The sequence below is a fragment of the Apium graveolens genome, chromosome 10 (assembly GCF_009905375.1).
Source record: "Apium graveolens cultivar Ventura chromosome 10, ASM990537v1, whole genome shotgun sequence".
Classification (NCBI taxonomy): Eukaryota; Viridiplantae; Streptophyta; class Magnoliopsida; order Apiales; family Apiaceae; genus Apium; species Apium graveolens.
The window spans coordinates 166,309,157-166,315,156 of NC_133656.1; positions in this window are offsets into that span (position 1 = coordinate 166,309,157).

The following is a 6,000-nucleotide window of genomic DNA, read 5'->3' on the forward strand; positions in this document are numbered from 1 at the left end:
ATTGATTTTAAGTGACGTGACACAGATTCTTCAACTAAGTCTGAAAGAATTGGCTGATGATCCAACAAGTCATCTAACAGATGATGATCACCAGGATTTGAGTAGGGCTCCTCCCTGAGTTTTAAAGAGGGAGAATCAGGAATTGATGTGAATATCATATCCACATCCAGAGAGGGTGATGGAGAATTTGGTGATTGATGTGTGTCTATTATGAGAGAATGGGGCTGTGACTCCACATTTGCTGGAGCCACATCAAGCTGAATTTGAGAAGGCAAAGATACAGATGGATGTATCTGTGCAGTGTGTGCCCCTTGTGTGGAAATTTAGGGTTTTAGCCTTCTTTCTTCTTGAAAAAGCTTTGACAGGTGAATGTGTGGCTTCAGTGTCCCTCCCTCTTTTGTTCTGTGTCCCTGGTTGGGGACTATTTTCAATAGCTACATCCTTTTGGGAGGATGCAACTAGGGATGTGTTTGACTCCTTTTGAACCACCACAACCTTTTGAGATACTGTGGCTTGGCTGGTTAGGGTACCACTCACCTCTCCCACCTTATCCTGGGGGGTTTCTTGATGTTCACCCCTCCCCTCACCACTCACACCCTGTTCACTCCCTTCAGGGTTTGTGGTAGTTATTACAACTGTTGTCTTTTGAGAAACAACAGAGGTGGTTTTCTTTGACTTGTATTTTGGAATTTTAATTTTGGTGGCTTTGGTAGGAATCTGTTGGGATAAAGACACAGATTCCATGGCCACACTAGAAGGCAAAGAAATAATGGGGTTGGAAAAAGTAGGAGTTGCAGAAGTATTTACCTCACTTACCTGAGGTGCATTCATTATTGGTGAATATACCAATGGCACCTGGCTGTTGAGGTTGATTCTCAAAAGGTCTGCAAGGACTCTTTTCTCTTGTGCCCAGCATTTTAGTTTATTGCTCTCATTAGTTATGACCAAACCTTCAGCAACATGATTAGCCAATAACATAAAGAATCTAGCATAGTAGATGTTATGACGTCTATTAGCTTTGTTACCTAACATGGAACCTAATTCTAGCATGACATAGTTGCTAAAATTAAAGTACCTATCAGAAACTAGCATGTAGAGCATATTAACAAGAGATGAAGTTATGGCATCAAAATTGCTAATCTTCCCAGAGAAAACCTTGATAAAGGCATCTCCAAGAAAACTCCATTCTTTCCTAAGGCCCTTTCTTCTAATGCTTCCTAAACTAGCAGAATTAAAAGAATAGCCTATGGAATCTAATATAGCAGATACATCTTTATCAGTGTGTGGTGTCATGGCATTATTCTCAGGCAACTTAAAGCAAGATTGTATATCATCACAGTTAATGCAATAATCTTTACCTTTGAGAGAGAAAACAATGGTCATATCTGTGGAGTTGAACTCTGCAGTTGTCCAAATCTTCTCAATTACCTCACAGTAGATGGTTGGGGCTTCCAGCATTGCATAGCTTAGTTTACAGTTTTTGATGAAGTCCATCATCTTGTGATAATCAGAGTGGGCTTCATTCTTTTCAACCAAGGCTACGAAATTGTTCTTTTCGTAAACAAATTCAGGCTGAGACATAATTTTGACTACTGGTGCCATTGTTGTGAGTATAGGTTGTAGAGAAAAACTTAAAAGTTTTGGGAGAGAAAGAGAGTAAAATTTGTAAGAAATCGTAAAGTGAAAATAAGAATTCAATGGGCTTTTATACTTTCTTGAATTAAAATGTAAATAAAATGATTAAATGATACTTTTAAATAAATTACAGCCATTTGAGAATAAAGAAAACTGTAGAAATTCTGAAAACTTCCTTTAATACAAATACATACACCTGTGTGTATATATGTATCAACGGGTAAGTAAAAGAATCAACGATTGTGACTCACTTAAAGTAACTGATGTGACACTTCAACGGATGAGGTAAATAGTTATCCGTTGAAGATTAAAACAGTTTTTATCCGTTGAAGGATAAAATTACCAGAAATGTATTTGTCTTTCAACGGATAATGAACATCCGTTGATAGAACAATTTTGGCTTTCAAGGGATAGGGAATATCCATTGATAGAATAATCTTTACTTAAAGCCAACTTTGTTCTTGCAGCAAATTCATTTCAGGCTTCAAAGCAGATTATAAAGAGGACATAAATTTATGAATAATTAAGCATACCTAGCTCACTTACTAATCTTGTGAATGTTGATTCATCAAGTGGCTTGGTAAATATGTCTGCAATCTGCTTTTCACTTGGAACAAAATGAAGTTCCACTGTACCTTTCATCACATGTTCCCTAATAAAGTGGTACTTGATGTCAATGTACTTGGTTCTTGAGTGCTGTACTGGATTTTCAGTAATGGCAATGGCACTTGTGTTGTCACAGAATATAGGAATTTTGTCAACAGTTAGTCCATAGTCAAATAGTTGATTCCTCATCCACAGTATCTGTGCACAGCAACTACCAGCAGCAATATACTCAGCTTCAGCTGTTGATGTAGAAACAGAATTTTGCTTCTTGCTGAACCATGATACAAGCTTATTCCCTAGAAATTGACAGGTGCCAGTTGTGTTTTTCCTGTCTATTTTGCAGCCTGCATAATCTGCATCTGAGTAGCCAATTAGATCAAAACCAGACTCTCTAGGGTACCAAATTCCTAGATTTGGAGTCCCTTTGAGATATCTGAAAATTCTTTTAATAACCACTAAGTGAGATTCTTTAGGGTCAGCTTGAAATCTAGCACAGAGACATGAAGAAAACATTATATCACGTCTACTAGCAGTTAAATATAAAAGTGAGTCAACCATGCCTCTATAACTTGAAATGTCCACAGACTTTTCAGCCTTGTTTAATTCAAGCTTGGTAGCAGTGGCCATGGGAGTTTTTGCAGATGAACGGTCCATTAGGTCAAACTTCTTTAAAAGATCATAAATATATTTAGTTTGACTAATGAAAATTCCACCACTAACTTGTTTAACTTGTAAACCAAGAAAATAAGTTAGCTCTCCCATCATGCTCATTTCATATTTACTTTGCATTAGCTTAGCAACTTTTTACAAAGCTTATCATCTGTAGATCCAAATATAATATCATCTACATAAATTTGAACAAGTATTGTAGAGCCATTAACATTTCTAAAGAAAAGAGTTTTGTCAACAGTACCTCTTGTGAAGTGATTATCTAGAAGAAATTTTGACAAAGTCTCATACCAGGCTCTAGGTGCTTGCTTTAGTCCATAGAGTGCTTTCAACAGATAATACACATAGTCTGGAAAATTTGGATCTTCAAAACCTGGAGGTTGGCTTACATAAACTTCTTCCTCCAATTCCCCATTCAGAAATGCACTCTTGACATCCATTTGATAGACCTTAAAATTGGCATGGGCTGCATAGGCTAGAAAGATTCTGATGGCTTCAAGTCTGGCAACTGGAGCAAATGTCTCATCAAAATCTATTCCCTCTTGTTGAGAATAGCCTTTAGCTACCAACTTGGCTTTATTCCTTATGACAATGCCATTTTTATCCATCTTGTTTCTGAATACCCATTTTGTGTCAATAGAACTCTTGTTCTTTGGTTTGGGTACTAGCTTCCATACTTTGTTCCTCTCAAATTGGTTTAGCTCCTCTTGCATTGCTAAAATCCAATCTGGATCCAATAGAGCTTCTTCCACTCTCTTTGGTTCCTCCTGTGACAGAAAGCTACTGTACAGACATTCATCTTGAGTAGCCCTTCTAGTTTGCACTTTAGATGTAGCATCACCAATGATCAGTTCAAAAGGGTGATCATTGGTCCATTTCCTTTGAGGTGGTAGATTAGCTCTAGATGAGGTTGCCTCAATATTGTCATGATGTGAGATAGAATGTTGATTGGTTGAAACTCCCCCTGAGTTGCTGATCCTTTGAAAAGAATTGGGAGTTCTATCAACTGATGAAGTGAATTGATTATCCGTTGACAGACTATGATCAACGGATGCTTCATTATGAACTTCAACGGATGATGCACTTTGTCTTTCAACGGATGCTGCAATGCTTCTTTCAATGGAAGATGAATTAAGACTTTCAACGGATGCAGCATTCTGTGCATTATCCAAAGGCAGATTTTGTATTCTTCTCGAGGTGCCTTCTTCATCATTCTCATCTTCACTATCATCACAATATATCTCAATGTTGTCAAATTTGAGTCCTTCATGATGTCCCTCATCTGTTAGTCCATCAATCTTTTTATCATCAAATACAACATGCACAGATTCCATGACAATGTTGGTTCTTAGATTGTAGACCCTATATGATTTTCCAGCATAATAGCCAACAAATATTCCTTCATCAGCCTTTGCATCAAACTTTCCTTTGTGATCAGGTTGATTCCTTAGAATGTAGCATTTGCAACCAAAGACATGCAGAAAATTTAAAGTTGGTTTTCTTCTCTTGAACAATTGATAGGGAGTCATGCCTTTTGCCTGATTAATTAGAGAAATATTCTGAGTGTAACATGCACAGTTAACAGCCTCAGCCCAAAAGTATGTTGGGAGTTTTGACTCTTCAAGCATAGTTCTTGCAGCTTCAATTAGTGATCTGTTCTTCCTTTCCACCACACCATTTTGTTGTGGGGTTCTTGGAGCTGAGAACTCATGCATGATCCCATTTTCTTCACAGAACAACTTCATGGTTGAATTCTTGAACTCAGTTCCATTATCACTCCTAATATTCCTTACTTTGAAATCAGGATAATTGTTGACTTGCTTGATATGATTGATAATGATTTCACTAGCTTCATCCTTTGATCCAAGAAAATGAACCCATGAAAACTTTGAGAAATCATCTACAATCACTAGGCAATATCTTTTCCTTGAAATTGACAATACATTGACTGGTCCAAAAAGATCCATGTGTAGCAGTTGTAGTGGTTCATCAATTGCAGATTTAAGCTTCTTACTGAATGATACTTTCTTTTGTTTTCCTTTCTGACAAGCATCACACAGCCCATCCCTTGTGAATTCTACTAGGGGCAATCCTCTAACTAAGTCCTTTTTGACTAGATCATTCATTGTTTTGAAATTCAAATGGGACAGCTTCTTGTGCCATAGCCAACTTTCAACTGGACTTGCTTTGCTGAAAAGAAAAGTAATTGATTCTGCATTTGTAGAGTTGAAGTCAGCTAAATACACATTCCCTTTTCTAACTCCAGTTAGAACCACTTTGTTGTCCTTCTTACTTGTGACAACACATGCTTCAGAATTGAAGGAAACAGTGTTCCCTCTGTCACATAGTTGACTGATGCTCAATAAATTGTGTTTGAGACCATCAACTAATGCAACTTCATCAATGATGACATTTTCTTTTGAAATCAAGCCATATCCCATAGTGAACCCTTTGCTGTCATCTCCAAAGGTTATGCTAGGGCCAACTCTCTCCTTAAACTCTGTGAGCAGGGTGAAATCTCCTGTCATGTGTCTTGAATAGCCACTGTCCAAGTACCATAGATTCCTTCTTTTTCCCTGCACACAACAAAATCAATCAAGTTGATTTTGGTACCCAAGTTTCCCTGGGTCCAGCCTTGTTAGTCTTTTTCCTAGACTTCATTCCTCCTGCATCTTTTGACTTAGGTAACTTTGGGTCAACCTTGATCTCAGATGTAGTTGGTTGAAGAGTGGGGTTAGTCACAGAATCATTTAGCACATTTGATTGAATTTGATAAGGCATGGATTGTGTAAACATATTATTCCACATAGGCATGTTGTATGGCATCTGAGGCATACTGAATGCATTAAAATAAGGATTATTAACATATGGCATGTTTGCAAAGTGTGCATGAGGATTCTGATGAGACATAACAGGCATAGCATGCAGAGGTGACATAGACATGTTAGGCATGGAGGGAGTTAAAGGCATGGAAGCATTCTTAACAGATTTGTAGTTATCAGATAGATGATTAGCACTTTTACAATGCACACAGCTTTTTCTGGGAGCATACTTATCAGGTGTGTAATTGTTGATTTTCTTTTAGTTTCT